Raw genomic sequence first — 15,060 nt, forward strand, 5'->3', positions numbered from 1 at the left:
AAGTGATATCATTTCAACAACAAATGAAGATATACCTTTGAAAATTCCATTTATTTGGCCACAAAATGTGTCAAATGCACATGAGGAAATAAACATTGTTGAACAGAAACAATCTCAAGGTATCATTAATTCTTCACAAGCAGACGAAAGAGAGATGTATATTGGTTCTAGAAGATCTCGTGCACAACGTGAAGCCATGGAAGACCTTTACAGGGGTACAGTATAGGATATTAAGGATGGTTGCATGATCACAGTGCTAGCAGATGGAGATCTCAATGGCTATCTATTTTGGGTTGCTAAAGTTATAAAGGTCTTTACAGAAAATGAGGACGTTACAAGTGTTGAAGTACATTGGTATGCCACAAATACACACCCATTCAATGGTGTGTATAAGCTAAAGATGGTAGTTGACAAAAAAAATGGTGGAAAGAGAAAAAGAAAGGGTACGAATGTAAATCGTTGCCGCACAGACATATTGAAATTGGAGGATGTTGACATACTTGTTTATGACTTCAATTTAACAAAGAGGGGAACTCTTCGCTTCAAGACGATAGAGTTTCTGAAAAGGTTGTTACCAGAAGGAACAGTATTGAGATGGGAGTCTGTTGAAACCAGTCGTAGATCTAGAATAATTTTGAAACCTAAAATGATGGGCATGCATGTGGACTCAGATGGGGCACTAGTTGATGAAAGAGAATAATATGGAACATCTTCATCAGCATCCAGTGACTCATCTGAAGATGTGAATTCTGATGGTGTGCAAGAAAATATGAGTTATTTTGAATAATTGTTTAAGACAGTTTATCTAACTGATGTATGTATCGTCTCTTGAAATAAAACTTTTGATTTCCATATCGTGTTAAATGAGAAGTTATGAGTCACTTTTATGTTGTTAGATCATTTTACTAGCATTTTTTTTTTAATTTTGAAGATTGACCCTAAAAAAAAAATCATTGTTCCAGTATAATCACTTTTTCGTTTTCAAGCTATATTTTGCACAAAAATTTTGTTTTCACTGCCATTTTTAAAACATGTTCAAAATTGTCCCTTAAAAAAAAAACCATCATTCTAGTATACACACTTTTTGTTTTTAGCACTGTTTTTGATGTTTTTTTGGCGTTTTTTGGCCAGAGTTCCTATTTTGAGTTTATAGTTCCTGTTTCAAAGTTTACATTGTTGATTTTAGACTAGTATTTTTCTGTTATTTTTTAGCATGTCTTAACAGAGGTATTTTTGAGTGATTCCACTTGGAATGGAGACCTACGACATCCTATTCAATAAAAAAAAAAATTCCCATCCAATTTGGATTTGATTTTCTTGGTCATTACGGTGAATTATAACATCTTGTAGCAGCCTCTAACTTCCTGTAGCAGCTTCTTGTAGAACTCTTCCAGCATGTATATACTTGCCCAAATTTGCTCAAAAATCTTGGTTTTCATCCCTTAGGGTTGACTCATAACACTTAGGCTCTAAATCAATGGTTGAGTAGGAATAAACACCACTTAGGACTTGCCCTTTTACCCCTGCAAAACATCTCAGCAATTTGGGTTAATGACATATTTATAAATTGGATAATACAATAATGATTTTCTTAATTGCCACATCCAATGAACTTTGTCAATGGATCTAAACTCTTTGAAATGTAATGATTGATATTTATTTCATGATCTTTTCTTTATGAAATTAGAATAGGTTTTCTTTCCTTTTATTTTATTTCTTGCAATAGGTTAAAATTTCCATTTCTGCAATTAGTTTAGGATTTGATTACATTCACTCCATTACATTATGACAGCGAAAGAAGGACACATTGTATATTTCACATATAGTGTCGACACCTTTTAATTTTGTACGAATATCGGGTTGATAATTAAAGTTGGTAGGATTGGGAGTTGCAGCATTCTTGTTGCAATATTGTGGCTCATCTATAGTATCACTTTCATGTCTTGGAATTAAGTGCTTTTGTCAAAAGGTGAGAAGGGTGTTGGCTCTTCTCCTGGCTATTGAACATGGGGAGTTTTTAACACATGCAATGATATCAATGAAGCAAATTGTTGTTTAAAACAATGCTAAATACAGAAAAAATAAGCTAAACTTTTCACTTCCTCCAGATTTTTGAGAGAAATGTGGATAAGAATGTATGTTGTTGCAGCCAAAAGGGGAGAGATATTCCTAGCAGCAAATGAGGGCCCCTATCCCTTAATTCTTTTGGGCACAAAAAAGTAGTGTCATTCACCCCATAACAACACAAATTACAAGGAGAAAGGTATGAGAGTGCTATTGTTTTCTTTGTGTGCATTCAAGATAAAGGAAGGTGTGAATTTAAAGGCTAAAAGTAGTGCTTAAAGAGGTTAATTATTAGCAGACGGATCGCTGCTATTGTAAGGATAAAAATAGACAAGAGGAGCGCTCGCTGTTTGTGAGTTATCTTGCAAAGATATTTAGCATAATAGGAGTTACAATGGCAGCTGGTAGTTAGGTCACACCATTTATTTAAGGTAGTTACCAGCTCTCCATCACCTATTTTTAGGTTTGAATTGCTTTTATGATCACAAAAAGGTATTAAAAATGATTTCCTCTCCTTATTGTATATGCTAGTTTTGTCATTTGAAGGGATAAATTGGAAAAACCCATAATCCAAAAAAATCATTAAGTCATAATAAAATCAAATTTGGATCTAGATTTATGGTCTTCGAAAACATCATAAATTAGAGAAAGAGTCAGATATGGATATCCTAAATCTACAAAACTGAAAAGTTCAAAAAAAATATCATTTAATATTTGTCCAAATCTAGATATTAGGTGGATACATATTTCTTTGAAGGTCGGATTTGGAAATTTAGCATCCAAATATCCTTGATCTACTATGTGTTGAAATACTTTTAAAAGAAATTCTCGGATCTAGATATCCGAAAATTTCTTCAAAAGGCAACATAAGAAATTTCCAATATGTGGATACTGAGAATCCAAGTAAATATTATTGTGTTCTAATGAAAATGCAAAATGCAAATAAAGGTTACTATAAGGAAATTTTAATAGGTTTTTAAACAATTTTACAATTTAATTTTAAAGGGAAAAAGTTGAGGTGCAATGTAAGAGGAAAATCAAATTTTCAATCAATCTAATCAATTTGATGCTAAAACTAGAAAATTCTTACAAAATTCAGAATTCAAAACATCAAAATAATTATTTTCTATATGACTATTATAAATATTATTATGAACATAAAATTTAGATTCCATAATTATATGGTGACAATGTTTGTAAATGGTTGATGGTGCGTAATCCTAAAATTACTCTTAGAATCTAACAAATCAACATACCTGGTCCAAACGAGGAGGCTGAGGAAGCTGACAAAATTCCTCCAACGATGACGAGGTGTAACCAAACCTAGCACCAACCAACCAACCTCGCGCAAAAATTCCTCTGGCACCAACCAACCTTGCAAAAAAACCAACAAAAAATTAGAAAAACTGTAAAAAACCATTAAAAAAAATGTGGAAAAAAGAACAATTCATGCACATACTTGATCGCTTCCTCCAACGAACCGACGGGCCATCTGAAATAGTAGCACTCAACACAATAACAATAACACACTAACAACGCAGAATATTCTACAACAATGCCAGGGACCTCATATATATAAACATTTTTTTGGATGAAAAACTAGTTCAGCCGAAATATTTTTTTGCCGATTTTTCAACTCTAGAAAAAAAGCCATTTAATGGTCAACGTTAATCTAAAAGGCCAATTATTCGACAAAATATTAGTATAATAGTTCGGCTAAATAAATGTAGAAAATTCAACTGAAGAAAATTTTGGTTCGGCCGAAAAATTGAGATTGTGAAATTTTCCAGGGAATTTCTCACAAAAGTGGAACCCAACTTCACGTTTTCACCCACCTGTACCTGTACTCTGCTGTAACATGTGCTGGGACTCCATGTACTTTTTATCCTGCTGACCTACGTGTAAGACCTGAGCCTGTAAATATGTCTCATAAGAACTCAAAGTTGTTAAGTGGTTCACTTATATCCACCTGCTAAGAGCATCTGCAACCTTGTTCTCTTTACCTTTAATGTACCTGATCTCAAAGTCAAACTCGTTGAATGTGTCCAACCATCTAGCTTTCCCAGAATTGAAATTTGGTTGGTCAAATAGATGCCTCACTACACTGTGATCACCCACCAGTACAAATCTCCTGCCAAGAGAATAGTGCCTCCACATTTTCAATACATGGATGATCACTGCCAACTCAAGATCATGTGTCAGATAATTCTGCTCGTGCTCATTTATCTTTCGTGACTCCTAGCATATTGCATGTCCCTCATGCATAAGAACTCTGCCAAGTCCTCTTTTGTAAGCATCCTTGCATACCACAAATTCTTTGTCTAGATCTACAATCCTTAGCACTAAATCATGTGTCAACAATTGTTTCAACTGCTAAAAACTTGTTGCACATTCCTCTGTCCATTGAAAATTCTTACCTTTCCTTTGTAATGTTGTGATGGGATATGCAATCTGTGAGAAGTTCCTGATGAACCTCCTGTAATAACCTATTAACCCCATAAATGATCTTACCTCATCCACATTCCTAGGAGCGGCCCACCCCATGATATCCCTTATCTTTTCTGGATCTACTACTATGCCTTCCTTGGAAACCACATGTCCCAAGCAATGTACCTTTGTCTGAAAGAAACTAAATTTTCTAAACTTAGCGTACAACTAATGCTCTCTTAGCAATCTCAATACTATTGCTAAATGTTCGACATGCTCTTCTTCACTCTTAGAATATATCAAGATGTCATCAATGAACATAATAAAAAAAAATTCCAAATAAGGACACAACACATTATTCATCAAGTACATAAAAGTAGTTGGAGCATTAGTCAAACCAAATGGAACTACAACAAACTCATAATGTCCATACATGGTCTAGGAATATGTCTTGTAAATGTCATCCTCCTGTATGTGTACTTGATGATAACCGGATCTCAGATCAATCTTCGAGAACACTACTGCTCCCTTCAACTGATTGAACGAATCATCAATCCTCACATCTACTTGTTCTTAATGGTCATTTTTTCAGCTTCTAGTAATAAATGCACAACCTTAGAGTATCCTCCTTCTTCTTCACAAAAATTACCAGTGTGCCCCATGGTGATACACCTGGGCTAATGTATCACTTTTCAAGCATTTCATTCAACTACAACTTCAGCTCTACCAACTCTAGAGTGATCATCATGTATGGTGTTTTTGATGTTGTTGCTACCCCTAGTACCAACTCTGTTATGAAACCAGCTCACAAAAAGATAGAAAAGATAGATCAACACCTTAGAATTCAGCCTCTTCGAGGGGAAACCTCCTTTAAATTACAAAAATGAACAATTCTTGGATGATACAAATGATAATACCTCCTTTCTATATATAGGAGTCTAAGGGGTCATAATATAATCAGAGCTGACATAACAATAATAATGTAAGGGCACAATAATAACAATAGTGGGCTTCTATGGGGCACACTAATAACAATATGGGGACTACATGGGCACAACAATATAATAAGGGGGTTGTACTAATAACAATAAGGGGCTACACTAGTAGTATAGGGACCTAACATGCCCCTATCCTTCAAAAAGTGTTGTCCTCAACACTTGAGTAGTTATTGATGCTTCTGTATAAATTCTTGTCCTCCCATGTGGAATCTTCAGCGAGTAAGTTCTTCCAATTGATGAGATACTCTGAAATTGATCTATTTCATAGTTGTCGGGTTCTTGTTTCTATGACTACTCCAGGTTCCAATATTATTTTTCCTTCCTCTTCAAGTTTTGGCAATATTGTTTGAATTGGGATCTTCTGCAACTTTTGAATGAGTGGCCATACTTCTTCGTTCTTCTTCCATTCATCCCTTGCTTCATTTATCCAATCTGGTTGGATAATATAAATAACACAAAACAATGCTTCCACATCCTCATCCTTTCTTGAGAGTGCATCTGCAACAAAAATTTTCTTCCCTTTTCTATAGATGATGTCAAAGTCATAACCCAACATATTTCTGACCCATTTTTTCTGTTCTTCTAAAGATAATAGTTGTTCTAAAAAGTATTTAAGACTATCATGATCCATTTTTACCTTGAAGTGTCTTCCCATTTGGTAAGGTCGCCATTTCTTAAGTGCATGTAGTATTGCAACCATTTCCTTCTCATAAATAGCTTGCTTTGTAGGTTTTAACCCCGTACAGAAATTACCTGCATACGAATTCTAAAACACAGAAAATAAACAATGCGAGATCATAACACATAAAACACATATACACAGAGATTTTCCCCTAAATCCCAAAACCAGGACTACCAGCTTGATTTTTCATTATTTTCCTTTCAATGTTACAATACATATTTATACATGCCGAAGCATCCAATACCATGGACGGAAAACCATTGCGTCCAAAAAACATGTGCGAAAATCATGCACAAAACCATAGGTGGGTTCACCCAACCTAACATAGGGTCAAAAACCAAAATTTTCTGGGGCACTGCCCCGGACCCCATAAAGTGGGGTTACAGGTGCCCTTCAAACCCCCTGTTACCTACGTGGAAATAATATAACACAACCCAAAATTCTCCCACTTGTTGTTTTCTTTCCACAGGGGGCCACAAGAGAGCTTAGTCATTTTCCCAACCCTGAAATGCCCATTGTCTCTCTACACCAAGAGAACTTCTCAGAGCTCACAGATTTTGTCAATGCATCTGCAGTATTCTTCAAAGTGTCCACCTTTACCACCGACACCTTTTTGTCTTCTATCATATCCCTCACAAAGTGATACTGAACATTAATGTGATTTGTCTTTGAATGATATGCAGGGTTCTTTGCCAAGAAAATTGCACTTTGGCTATCACGGTCTATCCTTATAACTTCTTGTACTAACCCCATACTTGAACACAATCTCTGCAACCAAACTGCTTCCTTGCTTGCATGAGTGGCTGCCATGTATTCTACCTCTGTAGTTGATAGTGCCACTACAGATTGTTTCTTGCTCATCCAACTGACTGCACCTCCAAATAGGTTAAACACATACCCACTTGTAGATCTTCTCTGATCCAGATCTCAAGCCCATTCAGCATCAACAAAGCCACGAATATCCAACACTCTATCCAATCCTGGTCTTCCTTGGTAGCACAGACCATAATCACTAGTGCCATGCAAATACCTGAAAAACTCGCTTCATTTTTGTCCAATGCTCCTTTCCTAGTTTTGACGTAAACCTGCTCAACACTCCCACTGCATGTGCAATGTTTAGTCTAGTACAGACCATTGCATACATCAGGCTACCGACTGCACTTGCATATGGAACGCGAGACATGTCCTCTTCCTCTTCTTATGTCTTGCGACATTGTTCAGTAGATAACCTCACACCTACAGGAATAGGAACCTTCGTCGGTTTACTATCCTGCATATTAAACCTCCGCAGTATTGTCTTGACATACTTCCTCTGGTTTAACCAGAGCTTCCTTTTTGCCCGATCTCTTTTAATTTCCATGCCCAAAATACAGTTTGCAGCACCAAGATCTTTCATGTCGAATTTGGAGGACAATTGGGTCTTCAAATCCTAGATAATTTCTTTTTCATTTCCAACTAGCAACATATCATCCACATACAAGACCAAATAAATAACATGGTCACCAATTAATTTAAAATACACACAGTGATCTGCTTTACTTTTGGTGAAGCCAAATCCCCGTATAAATGCATCAAATTTCTGATACTACATCCTTGGTGACTGTTTTAACCCATACAGAGAGTTCTTTAACTTACATACCAGTTCTTTCTTACCCTTCACCGCAAAGCCTTCAGGTTGCTTCATGTAGATCTCCTCTTCCAGATACCCATGAAGAAATGTTGTCTTCACATCCATCTATTCTACCTCAAAATAAAAAGCAGCAACAACAAATACAAGTAATCTAATAGAAGTTACCTTGGCAACAGGAGAAAAAAATATCACCAAAATCAATTCCCGGCACCGGGGAATAACCTTTTTCTACCAACCGAGCTTTGTATTTCTCCACTTTTCCTTCTGCATTTGTCTTCTTTTTGAACACCCATTTGCTGCCAATGGGTTTCCTTCCAGCTGACAACTCCACCAAATCCCAAGCCTCATTTTTGTGAAAAGATGCCATTTCATCAACCATGGCCTCTTTCCAGAGTTTTCCATCCTCTAAATCCACTACTTCCTTCACAGTTCTAGGATCATCATCAGTAACAGACAAAGCAAAATTTGAATAGAAAGCAAATGGACTATACCTTTCTGGCTTCCTTCTTTCTCGAACTAATCTTCTCACAGCCGGAGTTTGTGGCTCTTCATCTTCTGATCCCTCCTCTGCTGTAGAGTCTGATTCTTCCTCCTTTATCTCAAATTCGATCTTCTCAGGTTCCTTTGGTTGGAGTTCATGTTTAATAACATCTTTCACCTCTTTGAACACCACATCTCGTTTCTACACAACCTTCCTTGTTACTGGGTTCCAAAGATTATAACTCTTTAAACCATCCTTATACCCAATAAAGATGCACTTTTCAGATTTACTATCCAACTTGGTTCGTTTCTCCTTTGGAACATGTACATATGCATCACATCCAAATACCCTTAGATGTGAAAGAGAGGGTTTCTTACCAGTCCATACCTCTTGTGGAGTCTCATCCTCCAACGCTGACGAAGGTGACCTATTGACCAGGTAACATGCAGTATCCACCGCCTCTGCGCAGAATTCCTGTCCTAACCTAGCACCACTGAGCATGCTTCTTGCCCTTTCCATCAACGTCATGTTCATTCTTTCTGCAACTCCATTTTGTTGAGGTGTATATGGAGTAGTCTTCTGCCATGCTATACCACACTTCTTGCTGAATTCTTCAAATTCCTTACTGCAAAACTCTCCACCATTATCTATCCTCAGCACCTTTATCTTCTTCTCTGTCTGGTTTTCCACTAGAGCCTTAAATTCTTTAAACCTGTCAAAGACTTCAAATTTCTTCTTAAGGAAATATATCCATGTATTCCTTGGGAAGTCATCTATAAATGATACATAGTACACAGACTTACCCAGTGATGGAACCTTCACAGGTCCAAACACATCACTGTGCACAAGCTCTAATATATGTTTCGCCCTCTTACCACTAGAGGGAAAACTCACCCGATTCTGCTTTCCGTATACACAATTTTCACAGAAATCAAAATCCAGAGAGTTATTACTCATACCTTCTACCATACCTTTACCATGAAGTATTCGAAGGCCCTTATCTCCAATATGTCCAAGCCTTTGATGCCACAGCATGATCTTTTCTCTAGAGACCACTAAATTTTCTGCTCCACTTTCAGGAACCACAGAACTATTGCACCCATCAATAATAGTGCTACCTTGCAGCTTGTACAAAGTTCCAATCCGAACTCCCCGTATCAATACCAGTGCTCCCCAAACCATCTTGCAGGTATCCTTCTCGAACACTATTTTTACACCTGCATCATCCAGCTTGCTAACAAAAATCATATTTCTAGCTAATGCAAGAATATGTAGAACACATGGAAGCCTTCTAACCCTTCCACCTTGCAACTTCAACTTTACTTTTCGATGACCAATGATTCTAACCTTCCTGTCATCCCCCAAAAAGACATCACCACCATCATATTTCTCATACTCGCAGAACCACTCTCTATGGGGAGTGAAGTGAAAGGATGCACCTGAGTCAATCAACCATGCCTCATGATCTACATGTGTACTTGAAGAAGCCAAGTACACATCCCCACCTTCATCTGAGGTGGTTTTCACCTCTGCAGAAGGAGCCTCATCAGATCCCTTTCCTTTGTTAGGAGCTTTAGATTTACAGTCCCTTTTGTAGTGCCCTTCCTTTCCACATTTCCAACACACCACTTTTACAGGTTTTCCTGGAGATTTAGATCTCCCACTCGATGACTTATTTTTGTTTCTATTCTGGGTCCTCCCTCATACAGACAAGGCATCACTATTTTTGGCTCTCCATATTTTTCTGTCTCATCTCCTCCGTCAGCAAGGATGAGACTATTTCATCAAAATGCAAGGCAGTTGCATTGCTACCTATTGAAATAACTAGGCTATCCCACGAATCTGGTAGAGAACACAACAAACTGATGCACTTATCTTCATCTAAAATGTTAATATCAACAGATGCTAACTGACTTACCACAGTATTAAATGCGTACAGATGCTCTGTCACTGAGTTTCCATCTTTCATCCTCAGGTTATACAGCTTTTTCCACCAGAATAGTTTATTCACCAGAGATTTAGATTGGTACAAAGTCCCTAACTTGTCCCACAAAGCCTTCACCATAGCTTCCCCTGATACATTCAGCAATATTGAATCTAAGACACAAAATCGTATTGTGCTCTTTTCTTTCCAATCCAACTTCTTCCATTCTTCATCAGACACTCCCATTGGTTTAGTACCTAGATCTACCGCGATCCACTGGTCTTTATCCACCAAAAGATCCTCCATCTTCAGTTTCCACAACTCAAAACTTTGACCATTAAATTTCTCTATCTCTATCTTTCCACTGCTCGCCTCTTCTTTCACCACCAAAATCGATCTCGCAGGTCTCCCACTGAACAGGGTCTACCACAGGCCCGAGCGAAACCCCTCAGCAACAAAGGCATCCCCTTGAAGCCAAAACAGCTCTGATACCAAATGTAAGTTTTAACCCCATACAGAAATTACCTACATACAAATTCTAAAACACAGAAAATAAAAAATGCGAGATCATAACACATAAAACACATATACGCAGAGATTTTCCCCTGGATCCCAAAACCAGGACTACCAGCTTGATTTTTCATTATTTTCCTTTCAATGTTACAATACATATTTATACATGTCGAAGCATCCAATACCATGGACCAAAAACCATCGCATCCAATACCATGGACCGAAAACCATCGCGTCCAAAAAAACATGTGCAAAAATCATGCACAAAACCATAGGTGGGTCTGCCCAACCTAACTTAGGGTCAAAAACCAAAATTTTTTGGGGCGCTACCCCGGACCCCATAAAGTGGGGTTACGGGTGCCCTTCAAACCCCCTGTTAACTACGTGGAAAGAATATAACACAACCCAACATGCTTGAGATGTAGCAGTAAAAATACCCAATCACCTACATCAAAACATTTTTCACTACGATGTTGATCTACCTGTTGTTTCATTCGATTTTGCACCAAAGTGGTGTTATCCTTTAAAAGTTGGAGAATTTTTTGTTGATGCTCGATGTGATCTTTCACTACTTGTACCTTTTTCTTATTGATATGTCCTTCTATCTTGAGAGTTTGAGGAGTGGTAATTTCTTCCAAAGCTTTACAAGATATGATCATATTCATTTCTTGATGCTCGATGTGATCTTTCACTTCTTGAACATTTTTTTTCTTGATATGTCCTTCTATCTGGATAGTTTGAGGAGTGGTAATTCCGGCCAATGCATTACAAGAAATGATTGTATTCATTTCTTCTTTCTTGATGTGATCTTTCACTTCTTGAACCTTTTCCTTCTTGATATGTCCTTCTATCTTGAGAGTTTGAGGAGTGGTAATTCTTGCCAATGCTTTACAAGATATGGTCGGATTCATTTCTTCTTTCTCTGGGGTTGGGTCTTGGCGTATATCCTCTTATTTTGATGTTTCTTGATCCTTTTCTTCCTCCTCTTCATACTCTATGTAAAATAATTTCTTCTCAACACACTTATGACCTTTAGTGCATTTGCTATCACAATTGTAACAAAGCCCTTTTTCTCTTTTTTCTTCCAATTATTGTGGTGTAACCCTTGTAGGTTGTGGAAGGCTAGGAGAAACAACACTTCCATATTTATAGTTGTGAGGGGTAGAATTCCTTGTTGCCATAATTTTTCTTTCCACTTTGTAACAAAGCCCTTTTTCTCTTTTTTCTTCCAATTGTTGTGGTGTTGCTCTAAAGAATGTGTTACTCTTTGTATTCTCATAATGTGCTATAATTTCCTCCATGAAAATTGACCACGTAACAAGTTGTTTAAGAGAACAAAGCCCTTTATACCATAGAAATTGATCTTGTTCTAAATATGAAGATGCAATACATACCTTTTTTAATAGTGGTACACCATGTAGATCAAAATATTTCTCCATCTGTAGTATCCAATTTACCGAATCCTTGCCATCAAACTTCCTCATCTCGCTTTTTCTTGATTTTAGGAGCTTGATCTTGAAACAACTGTAACTTTGTAGTTTCGGATCTTTAAGTTCTAAAATTGTGACCTGCAGTAGTCCTCTACGTCCTCTTTCCAATGCCACCAGTCTGATTGAATTTAGATTCTCCAAGCAAAAGTTATGCACAATCTCCCAAGATGACCTGATTATATACCTTTTCAGAAGAGCGAACTTGTATGAAGTGACATGTGTCACTGTTTTGACCTTTGGGTCTAAAAAATATCCATAGGACACTACAGTTTGTCCTCTTTCTATAACATCTTACAAAATTGCAATCTGATGCTCAAAGCAAAAGTTATGACGATTTTCCCAAGGTCACCTGTGCGGAATGTAATTCAGGACTTCCTCAGATCATATCTTTGTTGGAAATAATACTGAGAGGGGGGGTGAATCAGTATTATCAGATCATTAAAACTTTTTCAATGCTCAAAAACATATACGCTACTTCAGTTAAGTGAACCCGCGTGTACACGCGACTGTGTCTAAAGAAACTCGCGTATATCCAGAAATCTTATGATTCAGTTAGCTTATCTTCAGTAAATGCATCAGAACATTATTAACCATATTAACAGTAAACAGGTGCAGTATAGCAGAACAGATCATCACACAAAAGCCACACACATGAACACAAAGATATAAGGTGGAAACCCAATGTGGGTGAAAACCACCTGCTGCAAGTCATCTCAATCTTCTTCTTAATAAGAAAATACTTTTACAATATTTGTACTGGTGCAGTCTTATACCAGTACGGGAGCTACAACCCCCTTTGCTTTTGTACTAGTCGATCCATTTACTAGTACACAGGCTGCTACCTGCTACAATGCTCCAAAGATCTCCCTTAGCTTTTGTACTAGCTTAGATACTAGTACGTAGGTGCTTGCCTACAATCTTCTCTCCTCCAGGTACCACGTTTCATCAATTTTCAGACTGGATACACTGAAGCACAACACATAATCTGAAAGGCCACATTTCATCCAATTTTCATACTGGACCCATAACTATCATTGAAGATAAAAACAATCATCAAACTCTGAATCACTGAAACCCTGTTAACAACACCGTCACCAGAACACAGAGCAGACACAGAACTCTGTAATAACCATCTGACCCATCTGCAACTTCAAATATCAAGCTTTACAATGTATACGCTACTTCGATGAGCGAAACCCGCGTATACACGCGCTTTTGCCAAAGACAACCCGCGTACAGATCGAAAAATAATTTCTCATAACTTGCAGCTGTACCAGACATCAATCATACTCATAATACTTATAGAACGATACATGCGTCAGTATGTAGATCTAGAATAAGCATCATAAGGATAGTTCATTTCAAACCATTTGATCCCGATCTCTCCTTAGATCTTGTTCTCCATCAACCGATGAGATCTCTCCTTAGCTCAGATCAAGCAATGCATCATCAACCCATAACCTGCATACTGGATCTAATGCTTCATCAGATATTCAAGACATTTCAGATGCACTTGCCTAATGATTTCCTTCCCCTTATATAGCCTTAGGCCTTGTTCAATACCAAGAGCCAAAACCATAGAAATCCAATACCATCAACTTCAAAACTAGGGATCGACACGCCCGTCGAGACACAATGGTCCGAAACCATAGGCACAACTTCCAAGGACTAACCGCCATGGACCAAAGGTACTTTTCCACATACACGCGCTTTTATTGAAGCCAACCAGCGTGTACACGCGACTTGGGCTTAATGAACCTGCGTGTATGAACTTTCTCTTCTTCTTATAGTCTGATCATCAATTCCTTGCTGCTGACCTTCTGTACTATGATTTGTCATCAGTGAGGTTTGCCATCAAGGACAACACTTATCTCATAATGCCAACAATCTCCCCCTTTGGACTTGATGGCAAAGCTAACTTGTCACTCTTAGAATTATCATCTAATTCCTTTGAGCTATCCTCCATCAGTCACATCTGATATCTCTTCTGAAGATTCATCCAGTTATACATAAGTGAGATATTCTTCTATGAGAGGGTTGCCATCAAGTACAACACATGCATCATAATGCCAACAATCTCCCCCTTTGGACTTGATGGCAACAACACCAAATCACTCTCCCCCTTTGACATCAAGGGCAAAGGGTGGACCAAGATATTCTCTTCCTTTGCTGAATCATTCCACTGTCCATACTCCCCCTGAGTACCTGCTGAAATCTCTGAATAATCTCCCCCTTTGTATATGCCAAGGTGTACCAATCTGTCCATGCTCCCTCTGAGAACATGCTGAATCTCTGTCCTTTTGAAGTGTGTTGTTCATGCTCTTTCTGACTGTAGGCAAGATCTGCAAAAGATGTTCTTCAAGAAGAACATGACTCTATACATCATAAAAGACCTTCCTATCACCAAAGACTCATACATACATCCATCTCTCAACTAAGCGAGGATATACAAAAATTGACTCATCCACCCAACCAAGTGGGAATACATCAAAAGTTTACATATGACAACCAATCACATTTCATCAATCATCCCAGGCATAGTGGGGAAACCAAAATAGGTCGTTACATGACCTTGACACCATGAAAGAGATACCACAAAAGAGATATATGACATAGAGACGAAAGAACTAGACCAAGACTTATGAAAGTCACCAGCAGCATCTGATTAATCATCATTCAGATCAGCAACCAAGAGATCCTTCTGTTCTCCTCTCGCCTTTGTTCCACCTGAAGCCAACAACAAATTTGAACCAGAACCAAACGCTTTAAGATAATGCCAACAATGCATCATTGGAAGATTATCTGCTCCCTCTGAACCTGTGCCAGATGATCTCTGTCAGATCCATATCAG

This window comes from Pinus tabuliformis, chromosome X (assembly GCF_031772625.1).
Source record: "Pinus tabuliformis cultivar Carrire ecotype Pingquan chromosome X, CPIR1, whole genome shotgun sequence".
NCBI lineage: Eukaryota > Viridiplantae > Streptophyta > Pinopsida > Pinales > Pinaceae > Pinus > Pinus tabuliformis.